This window comes from Aythya ferina (genome assembly GCF_964211825.1).
Source record: "Aythya ferina genome assembly, chromosome: 10".
NCBI classification, from domain to species: Eukaryota; Metazoa; Chordata; class Aves; order Anseriformes; family Anatidae; genus Aythya; species Aythya ferina.
The window spans coordinates 11849266-11860943 of NC_140306.1; the positions used below are offsets into that span (position 1 = coordinate 11849266).

Below are 11678 nucleotides of genomic sequence, written 5' to 3' on the forward strand. Positions count from 1 at the left end.
CTCAGTAAAACGGGAAAAAATCTTTGTAATTAACACAGCAGATAAGAGCAACTGTGACACTTTATGTAAATGCGATGTATTTGATTTTGAAGAAGGGTTTAAGATTCTGAGGATGTGTTCAAGAGAGAAGGAAGATGTGCTCAGAGTTAAAAATGAAGAGATGCTGTAGATCATCTTAAGACATTAAGTGACCTCACACAACTCCTTTATTGCTCATCACCTTCTGCTTGGAGCTTACTAGGAGATGGGAGTGTGTCTAATCAAAAGAAAACTGGCAAAAGGGAGGCACTGCAAGGGAACTTGGGCTTCTTTTCCATGACAAGAGCCATGCAAGGAGAAGGCATCCAAAGGTCTAGCTGTGGTTGAAGTAACTCTGGAGGAATACTACCTCTTCGTAGATCTTAAAGGAAAAATATAGGGTGGAGGTCATTGTAGTGTTATTGGACATAATGGTTGTTGTGTTGATCACTTGATGGAGACTTGTTAGCCAGTTCAATGGACAGTTCTGCTTAGTTTTAGGATGTGTGACCTTAGGTCCTGTGCTGGGCTAAGTTCATATAACTCTACTGCAGATCAGTGGACATTTGTATGGCAGAAAAGGTAATGGGCATTTCCTGCCAGCGCCTTTATCTGCAGAGTCCATCACTATAAAGAACTAAAAAAAAAATGAAAAAAAAAACTGATTTCCATGGCACTTTCTTCTCATTTCTTAACTGTTGCTCAGGCAAAGCTGTTATTAATTCAGGAGGAGTCTGCCTGAGCAAGAACTCTCCAGAGTCCAAAATATTTTGCAGAGAGTAAATATAAGAATTATTCACCTACCACAGAACGGCATCAGCCTCTGGGTGGAATGCAGGAGCAGTTTAACAGTGCGCATAAATGTTTCCCCACAGGTTTGGACAAGAGTTGAAGGATTGTATGCCCAATTGAACCTACTACTGAAAGCAATGAGCTGGATGAGCCCTCTCCCTCGCCTTGCTATATAGGATGGGCGAGCAACACCTACCCGAGTACCACACGGCTTCCTCCAGGAGGCTGGGAGCTGTGCTGGAGCTCGCCCATCTGACCCAGTCCTCCACATGAGATCTGGCAAGATAATCGCTCCAAGCGTCTGGGTAAGTACTGCAAAATGCTTCAAATAAATGAATAGAAATCATCTGCTTCATAAATGCCAAGGGCTTTCAACATGTCGTTTCTTGGTAAACAAAGAATTTCAGCACGACAATATCTTAGGACGTTATTGGCCATATTTGTTCCCTCGTGCATATTGAAGCGAACGCGAACACAGTCACACAGCTATCCTTTACGTCCTCCTCCAGCTCGGAGATTTTCTCCCCGCTGCGGAGGAGGTGAGGGTGAGGGGGGTGCTCAGTCTACCCCTGGACAGACCAGACCCATCTGCCCCCAGCCCTCAAAACTCTTATTTCTGTGATGGCGAAGGGCAGGTGGAAGTTCTGCTGTTGCTTGGTTTTGCAAGAAGTGCCATATACTATGAGTAGAAAACAAAACAAAACAAGTCTCTCTTTTTTTTTTTTGTGGACATTAGAATGCAATAAAAATGTGTGCTTCCCTCCCACCCCCCAGCTAAATTGATTACATCTGGTGGCATGAAAAAAAATAGCCAAAATGTCAGACTGAGTCACACAGCCCCCTTGGGTGGTTATATTTATTTCAGGGTTGGAGCACTCATCAAAACAATTTATCCTTGGCTCTCCCTCTCTGCCTTCCCATCTCTTTGCTTACAAACTCTGCTCTGTTCCCTAACACTTGTATTTAGCCCCCAGCCCACTCCTTCCCCGGACTTTTCTTTCTTTCTCTCTGTATCTTTTCCCTCTCCAGCCTGGCTCTGTCTGCCTTCTTCCCCTTTGCTAAATCATCCCCAACAAACCCCGTAGCTGTAATTCTCCGCTGGGAATAACAGCAGAGGAAGCTGGAGCACAGACAAAGCTTGATGTTTCTAAGGCTGTGTCACCTATTTAGTATCTTGTTTCACATTGCTTGGGGTGAAGGGACATAGTAAAAATGTGTGAGTGAGCTCCCTGCTGTGGTTTCCATCGTTGCAGCCACCGGTGGGGCAGCCAGGGTGGGACTGCGATTGCTGTGGCTCCGTCTCCAGCCTCGCCTGCTCTCCCTCAGCTGCCCTGGCCGCTGCAGTGCTGGAGGTGGGTCTGCCAGGTCTCTTTTGGTGGATTCGTTTCCAGCCTCAGCTCATCTGTGTTCTGTCAGGGAGCAGCACCAGAAGCAAATGTAATGTGAAGGGAGGCTATGCTGCAGCAGGTGGGGAGGACTTCATCTCCAAAACCACAGAACCTTTTTATACCCCTCTTCCCAACCCCATCCTTCTGTCCAAACTGCAAGGGAAAGAGCCACATCCTCCTGGCTCCCTGGAGACACCCTGTACATCTTGGTCCATAAATCCTGCTGTGATCTGCTGCTGGGTTGTGCCTGCTCTCATGTATTGTGCCAGCCACGGTTGCAGAAGTCTGGGTGTTCTAGGATCTGTGTGGATGGGAATGGGTGCAGAAATGCATTCCTGCATTGGTGAAAGGTCCTGGGCTGGCAGGAATAGGGGCTGAAGGTCTTGCTCTTGCTTTGGGGCTGAAAGGTTGCCTTGTGCACTGCTCTTCCTCCCATAGAAAGAACACCTTGCTTTCCCTACTGCTCCTGAAGGAATCAAGGACAAATGATGGAGACAGAGTTGCTCACCACCATCTTGGCTGGAGAAGACACAGGAAACTCTTGGCACAACCACCTCTGAACCTATGCGCTCTGCCCTGTCTCTTATGCCTCCTGCTCCCAGGCTGGACGTGGGCTCCTGTTATACAGTGTGCCACATTTATTTCCTGCATTAAATCAGAGCCCCCTGGGATTTGGTATTGTGCTTTTTTTTTTGCTTTTTTTTTTTTTTTTTTCCCCAGGTATTTTTGTCTGTGAACCACAGAAAGCTGAATAGCAGGAAATGAAGTGCAGATTGAGAACATGGTTGAGTGCACTTGCTAAAATAAAACATTGTGGGGGGGAGGGAAAGATTCTTTTATAAATAGAAAATGAAGTGTGTTTATTTTTTATTGATGAAGCATTTAATTGCTCTGAGGGTTTGAGAGATGTTCATAGCAGCATCTTGGACTGTGCATTGACTAGAAGTGCCAGTTGGTCTTTGGTACAAATACCCTGCTAGGTCAAGCTCACCTGCTTTGTGGCTGGGAAGGGATAAGGGGATGTCAGGACCTCTTGGTGATCTCTGACATGTTCCAAATCTGCCAGCAGAGTCAGAGAAATCCACTGGTTTCTTCTCACACTGGACTACGTTGTAGGAAGACCCAAAGGCTTGTTGATCGGATGTGTTTGGCAGCAGCAAGAAAGTCTCTGGCCAGTGCACTTGAACTTTGGCCAGGCAGGCTTACCCAAGCAGTAATTTTGGACTGTGTTCAGGCTTTGGTATCTAAACGGAGTCCACCAGCAGAGCAGAGCATGCCAGACAGCATCTGCCAAGGTGGTACAACATATAAAGATACCTGAGCTAATAGTGAAATAGCCCCGCTCAGGAAGGTAGGTAGCCCTCACATCACCGGTCTGTTTCTGGGGATGCTTCCCAAGCTAATCTGCTGAGCTCTGCATGGCATTACGTTGTGTCACAGAGCTGTGCCACGGAGCCCTAGAGCCTGCTCTCGGTTATGCCTCTATTTTTTATTTTATTTTTTTTCAATAGCCATGCAAGTAACACATGCGAGTGCAGGATGTGGAGATAAGACTGTGACCTTTTAGATTATTCTGTTGCTCTACTACAAATGCTGGATGGGTACAGCCTGGCAGCTGGGCTCTTTTGTGAGGTTAAATTAATCTCATTAATTCAGCTGTCTAAAAGTAGCAACCTTTAGTCGTTGGTGACCTGGACCGCTTTCTTCTGGGGGTGGTGGTGGGGTAAATCTCCGCAGTCTATCTCTCATCTCTGGAGCCGTCCTGCTCTCCCTGTGACTCCTATTCACTGCCTGAAAGATTGCACTTTTATGTTGTTTGCTTAGATCCAGTGAAGGTTTATGAGGATTCAAAGGGAGAGGAGACTGGGGCGCTTGGAGCCTCCATGACGGGTCTGTGCACCTTTGCAGGAATCATGGGTGTAAGAGAAAGGTGAATTAAATGGGGCTGCTTTTGTTTAGGGTTTTGTTTGGTCTTAGCTATGCGAAGGGAAGCTTTTAGGCATGTGCTGAAGTCAGTGAGAGTCAACCATCTTTATCAAAGCTTGCCTGAATCAGATACTAAATGTACAGAACTTGGACACCCTGGCTGCATTTTGGAGGGGTAGTTATTGATCAGCCAAATGTCTGTGGAGCAAAACCATCATGAAGAAGCATCAGGCGAGTGTCCATATCTTAACCAGCCTTCACCACTTTCCAGCTGCACCCAGGCAGGGAAAGCCATTGTTCCCTTTGGCCATCAGAGCCTGCAGTGCCACTAGTTCATGCCCTCTGCTTCCAGGCCAGGTAGGAGCTGGGGACCTGATCAGAATGACACACCACCTTCTCTGCGGGGACTGTGGCACAAGTTGACATGTTTTGTTCAAGTTCTTTCACCTGCCATGGAGTAGTGCCGATAGAGGTGATCCAAGCCTCTTTGTCTTATCTGTCTTATTTACACCAAGTCATTATTTCCAAAAGTTCTGTCTTGACCATGCCTTCACTGAGGAAAATGTGCAGTTACGCAGCCTCCAGATGGAACCCACCAGCCCAGTGGAGGGGACCTCATCTGTGAGTGCACTGCAAGTTCATTTGCCTTTCTTGGGGATAAAAACCTCTCGGCAGCTCGTGAGCTCCCACCAGAAGAGCTGAAACCCACTTCATGGGAGTGGGTAGTCCCTGTGCTGGCTGGCATGCCTGCAGAAAGTGGAAGGGGGGTTCAGGCAGAGGAGAAATTCTAGAGGGGAGAAAATTCCTAGGAATGTTACAGAAATCAACATCCCCCCCCTCTGCTCCTTCCAAACCAACCCACCTAAAAAATGCCGTTTTGTGGGCTATTTTGGAAAGGAGTCCATGCCTGGGGAATTTTTGGCTGATGCTTATGGCTTTTAGAAGTTTCTGGGAGATCAGACGAATAGAAACAGGAACCAGATGGGACTTCTAGCTGCTGGAAAGAAAGGAAGAAAAAAGAAGTTTAAAAAAAAAAAATCCATCCCTTGTTTAAAATGTGAAGAGCACTTGTTCACTTTTGGGGAGTTTCCCCTTCACCCTGGATTTCTTATTTTAGAGTAATTCACCCCAGTTCCATTGTATTCTCATAGGACATTTATCTCTTTTGTTGTTGTTGCTAGGAATTTTTATTTCTTTTGCAAGAAAAGCCAGTTTATTCTTAGGAGAATTTAAGCCTTTGCCTTACTAGATAAAAAGAAAGTCAGCGGTTGGTTTTGTTCTTGCAGCAGCCTCAACATCCCTTGGCCATTTACTCACTGAGTTTATCTCTGTGTGGCTGCAAAGAAAAATTAAATAAGACAGTGGTAGTGAAGAGAAGAGCAAAGTCAGAGATGGCTCTGAGCTAGCAAAACTGAGCATGCGTACGTCCTATTTTAGGTAAATGACCATAAAAGGGAGAGTTGCACCATACTGGAATGTGAGAAAGACCCAAACGTGGAGCCCGGATGCCTGGTGCCTGCAGTGACCCAACTTGTCAAGCTTGGTGTTGGATTTGTGGTGTCTTGACTGTTGGGTTTTTGGGGTTACGCATCCAAAAAAACTGCCTGGTCCAGTCCCAGGCTCCATTTTATCAGGCCTTGGCTCTGGAGCTGGTTCATTTCTGGAAAACATCCCAGAGGCTGAATAGGGGCCAAGGAGCATTTTCCAGCTCCTGGGTCCAAGCTGGACTCCGTGCTGGGAGTCGCAGTCCAGCCGTGATCTGATGCTCTGCTGGGACCGGGCTTGGTTGTGCGTCGTCCTTGCAGCTTTTCCTTCCCAGACTGATGGGCAATGGGGGATCAGTGCTGCGGGGTGTGTCGTGTAGTGCCCCTGCTCTGCTGGGGAGAGCCACAAGATCTTATTCCCAGTTGGTAGGAAGGAAGAAGAGTTGATAGTAGCTCATAAGCGAGGGTGATATCTGGGTTATTACTGTGCTTGCGAGCTTTGCCACTGATCTACTTTTAAGTGGTCTTTTAGTGGTTAATTAGTTTTGCTTTTTTTTTTTTTTTTTTTCTTCATTATTTTCCAGGTATTTAGTGCTTCCTGGAGAAAAAGAAAAAAAAAAAAAAAAAGCGCTGTTCCCAGGTTCCTGTCTTGTTTTACAGTCTTCCTCTCTTAACATCGTTTCATACTATTTCTTGCGCTCTCTAATCTGCATCCATTCCCAAGACAGGGTCATCAGCACGAGGCAATGACCCCTGATAAACCTTCACCCGTGGTTTGTATGTCAGTATGAGAGGAAATCCGTCCCTGGGACTTAATAAATGTGTAAACTGTATTTCTAGGGATCTGATTGGAGGCGCCACAAACAATATTACGACTATACAGTGTGCTATGATACTCATTAGTGGTGATGCACAAAGTCAACAGTAGATATTTTAAGACACAATAGTTGATCTTTTGTTCACATTTTCAAATGTGCGTGCATCTGAACACATGGCTTTGGTTCCAAGGTTTGTCACAGATGGACCTAACTAAGCCAGCTGCTTGAACCCTCTGTTATGGTGACCAATTGATTAGATTAGTTTAAATGAAAAAAATGCCCCCAAATGTAAGGGTTTGGGTTTGTACGTCCAATTTGAGTTCTGACTTTTGTGGCTTTCTTTTTTCTTTTGGCTCTGGCTGGTCCGGCAGGATGTCCCATATTAGAATGCTGCTCAGTTGTTGTTGTTCTTTGTGGTTCCAGTGAGCTGTTTTTTTAGAAATGTCTGGAAGGAAAGAGACAGAGGGGACTTGGTTCACGGAGTTTGTACAAAAGCTTTTATTTTCTCTTTTTTTTACCCTCCTTTTTACTTCTCATGGATCTGAAGTGCAAGTGCTCTCAGGAGTGACATGCTGAGATTTTTAAAGCAAAGTGTTTATCACATGACTCAGGTGACTGCTGTTGCAGTTGAAGCAGTATCATCCTAGGAATTTTGTTTGAATTTAGCTGCCAGCTCAAACAAAAGTCATCTGAGTAGGCAAGCTTTTACTGGTTTCACTTTGGCTTCCCACATCGGTTTAATTTGGCCCATGCTTGCTCGAAATGTCTCCAGCTGTCTAGAAACTTGTTCCTAGCTTGCTGGAACACTCACAACCCTTTTGGCCAGTGTGACCTTAGTTGTAAAGGCTTGATGTTGTTTATTTCAGATCGTTTTTACTAGCTCTATTATATATAAGGCAGCTCACATAATTGAAAGAGACAGATGCGTTGGTTGCTGTCCTTGAGTTCGCAGGTTATAAGTTACTGCTGTCCGCAACGCTCAGGCATGAGATCTGCCAGAGAACACCACCTCATTTTGTTCCATGGGAGTTTTTGCTAGTATCTTCTTTTATACTATCACTCTTGTTGTTCCTCTGTTGGAAACCTTCCATGCGCTTCACACTGAGGACCAAAGTGTCAGAAGATTAAAGGACTGTCTTTCTGCCCAGTTAATATGAACTGGATGCCGACTGAATTGGATGCCGAACTGTGCGCTACTCAGAAAACGAAGCACCTTCTAAAGTAGTGAGTGGCTGGAAGGGGAGGCAGTGAAAATCCATCAGATTTGCATGACTAATTAGCTTATCCACTAGTTATTATCCTTGTGTTTACTTGTAATGAGAATCTTCAAAGATTATTCTATATTGGACATGTAGCTATTTTTGATTTTTTTTCTTACATAATTCTTACCATACCCAGATATGCTGCAATGGTTGCTCTACCTCAACATAATTAATTCTTTCTTAGATCAGGTGTAAGCCCGTCCTCTGGAGGGTGTTGATCCTGCATCCATCAGTAGGGCACCATGGATGAGTTTTGCAGAGCTCAGGATCTGCTTAAGACCTTTCCTCTTTGCCCTGAAATTGGGTCTGATTTTCCGAACTTCCTTGCAACCAGAGCTTAGCCTTGTTTCATGAGATGCTAGTGACTCTGGAAGTCACATCCCAGACTTCAGTAGAGTACCTTAAGTTATCCAGCTCCTCAGTTCTTACATAAGTACTTCTTTTGCAGAAGTCATTAATGTATCATAGGGAGACATTTTCTCTTCATGCCTTTTTGAATTATCTCACTATACTGTATGACTTCATAAGAGAAATGTGACCTCTGTGGTTGTTATTTTTCCAATCTTTCTTACTCATAAAGGTTGAGAGGGTATGTGTTGTCTTCTTTAAAAAATATATATAAAGGTCACCTTTAAATAGCTTGCAAAGTTTCTGCATATCCTACAACTAATTACACTTAATTACCGTTGGAGCAGGGATTAATTTTTGTATGCCCAAAGCAGGGTACAGGAAGTATGTTACCTTGTTTTTTTGAAGCATTGTGACTGAAAAGCAAAATTTTGAGGTTTTTTTTTTTTTTTTTTTTGGCTTTGTTTTTGTTTTGAAGTGTCTGCTGTATCCTTCTCTGAAAAGGGTGAGTAGAACTGAAAAGGGGGATTGCTGTAATAAAACTGACTTTTGACAGATCTTTCCAAAGGGCTGAATTTGGCACCGTTCTTTTCCTGTGCAAGCAGGTCGGTTTCATTTCCTGTTTTCTGGCATTCACAAACTTCCACTGGATACACAAAACTTTACATTTACCACAAAAAGTCACCAAACTTAAATAAATAAATGTCTTTTGAGCCCTGATGAGGCCTCTATCTATATAAGGAACAAATAAAATCCGTGTTTGTGACCTAACTTCTCGGCTTCCTTTTAAGAAGCCGTATGTCTGAGCCTGATGTAATTGCAGAAGCTGGTTTTGCCAGCTTAGTGATAATTTTCTTTTGTATGAGAGTTGTCAAAATTGGAAACTGAACCCACAGGGGCATGCTAGGTGTGCTTTGCCCCAAATCAAAGCTCCTGACATGTTTGGGGCTTTGATCTTCACCTGCTCCTCCTTCAGACTGAACCTGCTGTTCTCTCCAAGCATTCGTCCATCATTTCTGTAAATTTCTTATAGGGCTTCTAGGAAATATTATGTCTGTTGTCTGGAGCCTGTCCAAAGCATCTGCCTTCTGCTGCCTGGACCATGGAAAGAGGGACGTTATATCCTTTGAATTGCCTAAATTTCTGCAACCCTCTCCGTGCCTTGTGTCTCACAGGTTCCCAAGCTGCTGTTTCATGACGAGGACATTCACCAGCGGGAACACCGCGGGGTGCGACCCCCACGGGAATAGAAAATTGCTGAAGCTGAAAGCGGGTCCAGCCCCGGGTAAGCCAGGACAGCCCTGATTCAGCAGAGCCCACCCGTGCTCACCTTCAAGCACACCAAGAGCCCCGCCACCCTCTCTGGGACGAGCCGCGTCCCCACGGCGTGCGCTAAGTGCTTTGCTGAACGGGGTCCAAGGTCCGGCCTGGAGCCACCCTGCTCCCGCCGACTCCCTCTTTGGCGCCGCACCGTGGAGTTGGCCCTCCTCTTGTGCTGGAGGACGTTACGAAATCCTGGCCCTGACAGAGAGCAGATGCATTATTGGGAAGCCCTCGGGTCATGAGAGGGCTAATAGTCACATTCCTGGCTGGGATGGCGAAAGATTTACGCTGGGCGCTCGCTCGCCTCGCCCTGCACCAGGCCGGCTCCCTACTTCACCAGCCCCCTCGGCTTTAATTGTTGTGTTAATGGCCCTTTTATTTGAAGCAGATCCCCTGGCTTACAGAGGAGAATGTCATTATGTCGTATTTTAGATGTATTTACATTCTCCTTGCCACAGGGATAACGTTCTAATTATTTTCTATAGCTGACAGCACCAGTGTCTGTGGTATTAGGGACCCCTTAGACCTGATTACATGGTCTGTTTTTCTTCAAATCACCCACAAATGACAGTGTGGAGCAGGTTTATTATCAATTGACGTACCTTTGCTTAACGCAACTCGCTCCTGAAACAAATGTCCTGAAAAGATAATACACGTTTAGAGCTTGTCTCTTTGCTTGCGTGGAGGCAGATGGGCTTAGGAGGTCAAGCCAAGGGTTGACCTCTCCTGACTCCTCAGACCCCGCTGCACACCCCTGACACGGGTGCACGGAGGCAGCACGATGCTGGGCCATGTTTCCCATGCTGACAGTATCCAAAGGCCATCGGAAAGGACAGCTGTAAATTATATGGCTACTGTGTCAAACCAAGAGCACAGGAAGGGAAAGGAAGAAGTGGACTCTGGGTTGGGTTTGCAGTGAGGTGCAGAGACTGGTCTAGATGGTGGGGTTGTGCCTGTGTGAGAAATTGCCTTTTTTTTTTCTTTCTTTTTTTTTTTTTTTTTTAAGAGGAGAAGAGGAATGGAGAGCTGAAAGGAGCCAGGGCTTCTCACTGGAGAGAGCTGTGCAACGTGCAGTGGCCTTGATGGAAAGGGTGGTGAGAGGAGACGTCTGGCAGCTGGGTGTGCGGGACTGTGGACAGAGGCTGGGAACCGAATGGAGAAAAGAGTTGCAATAGAAGACAAGGCAGGAGTAGCCTGACAGCTTCATGAGAGGAGGTGGGTCAGCGATTGTCACCGGGCTGGGACAAACGCTGGAGACAGGGGTGGAAAGGATGGCTGCAGGGCAGGGGCAATGCCCAGGATTTGGCCAGGGAGGCGTGGGGGCATGCAGAAGTAGGGACAGCAATCAAGATAAGGAGAGTGAGAGACACAGTTATTAGAACAGAATGATTTGATTTATCCCAAGTCATTTATTCACCAAATTTTCCCCCTGAGATCTTAAACAGACTGAAGTGGTTTCAAATGTTGTCATTATTTAGAACAATTCAACAAAATGTTTGTTGCTTTGAAAAAAAGGGAGGGGTGAGAAATGGAGAAAAGAAAGAAAGAAAGGAAAAATAAAAGCCTGGATGGTCTGGTTTGCCACATTTGAATTTTATTGCTGAATTGGGATGGGTCAAGAAAATCACTCTTTCTGTTCTCTGAGCAGGCGAGTTTCACTTACAAAGCTGCTTCTGATGTGAATGCTTACCCAAGCTCAGATGCAGTCTCCATGTGTATTCAAACACGAAATGACAAAAAACAAGTATTTGTCCTAGCGAAACCCTGTCGAGGAAATGTTTGTGCACCAGGACATCTCAACACGGAGACAATTTCATTACAAAATTCAGGCGCGTCTTTGTGGAGACTTTTCTCCTTGCAGCACTAGAGATTATTTTATACTTGGAGCTGCTGGGCATGCAGGGCATTTTTAAAAGCAAATAGAAAGGCAAATATGCTGCCCCAAGGGAGTTACAATTTAAGTTAGACTAAAGCAGAATGAAAATACTGGCTGCATGGTATTAAAAAACAGAAGGTGGGCACTTTTAGTTGGAAATCTAAGGTTTCCATTAAGTTATTTGGTTTTTCTGTCTACATATATGGCTTCTGTAGTTGTTTTTAGCTTCAGCTCAAAAGAAATGGGCCTCACTTCTTCCCCCAGTAACTTTGGAGCCAAGCTGCAAGGTTCAATGAAAAGTGACAGGAGGGTGGACGTTTCAAAGGTACCACAATCCTGTTACATTTGGTGAAAATAAAAAGCCAGGTGGAGGAGAGACAACCAAATAATTATTTCAACTGAAGGAAAAGTTTCTCCATGTGTAGAAGCAGTATTACTGGTCT

At 45.3% G+C, this 11678-nt stretch overlaps 1 long non-coding RNA gene across 1 annotated transcript; it reads left to right on the top strand.

Annotated features, from left to right (window-relative positions):
* The first annotated feature begins 917 nt into the window (after positions 1-917).
* LOC311442301 lies at positions 918-10566 on the top strand. The gene is made up of 3 exons (XR_014696551.1): positions 918-1115; positions 9212-9321; positions 10366-10566. It is a non-coding gene; the product is annotated as an uncharacterized lncRNA (long non-coding RNA).
* The last annotated feature ends 1112 nt before the right edge of the window (positions 10567-11678 follow it).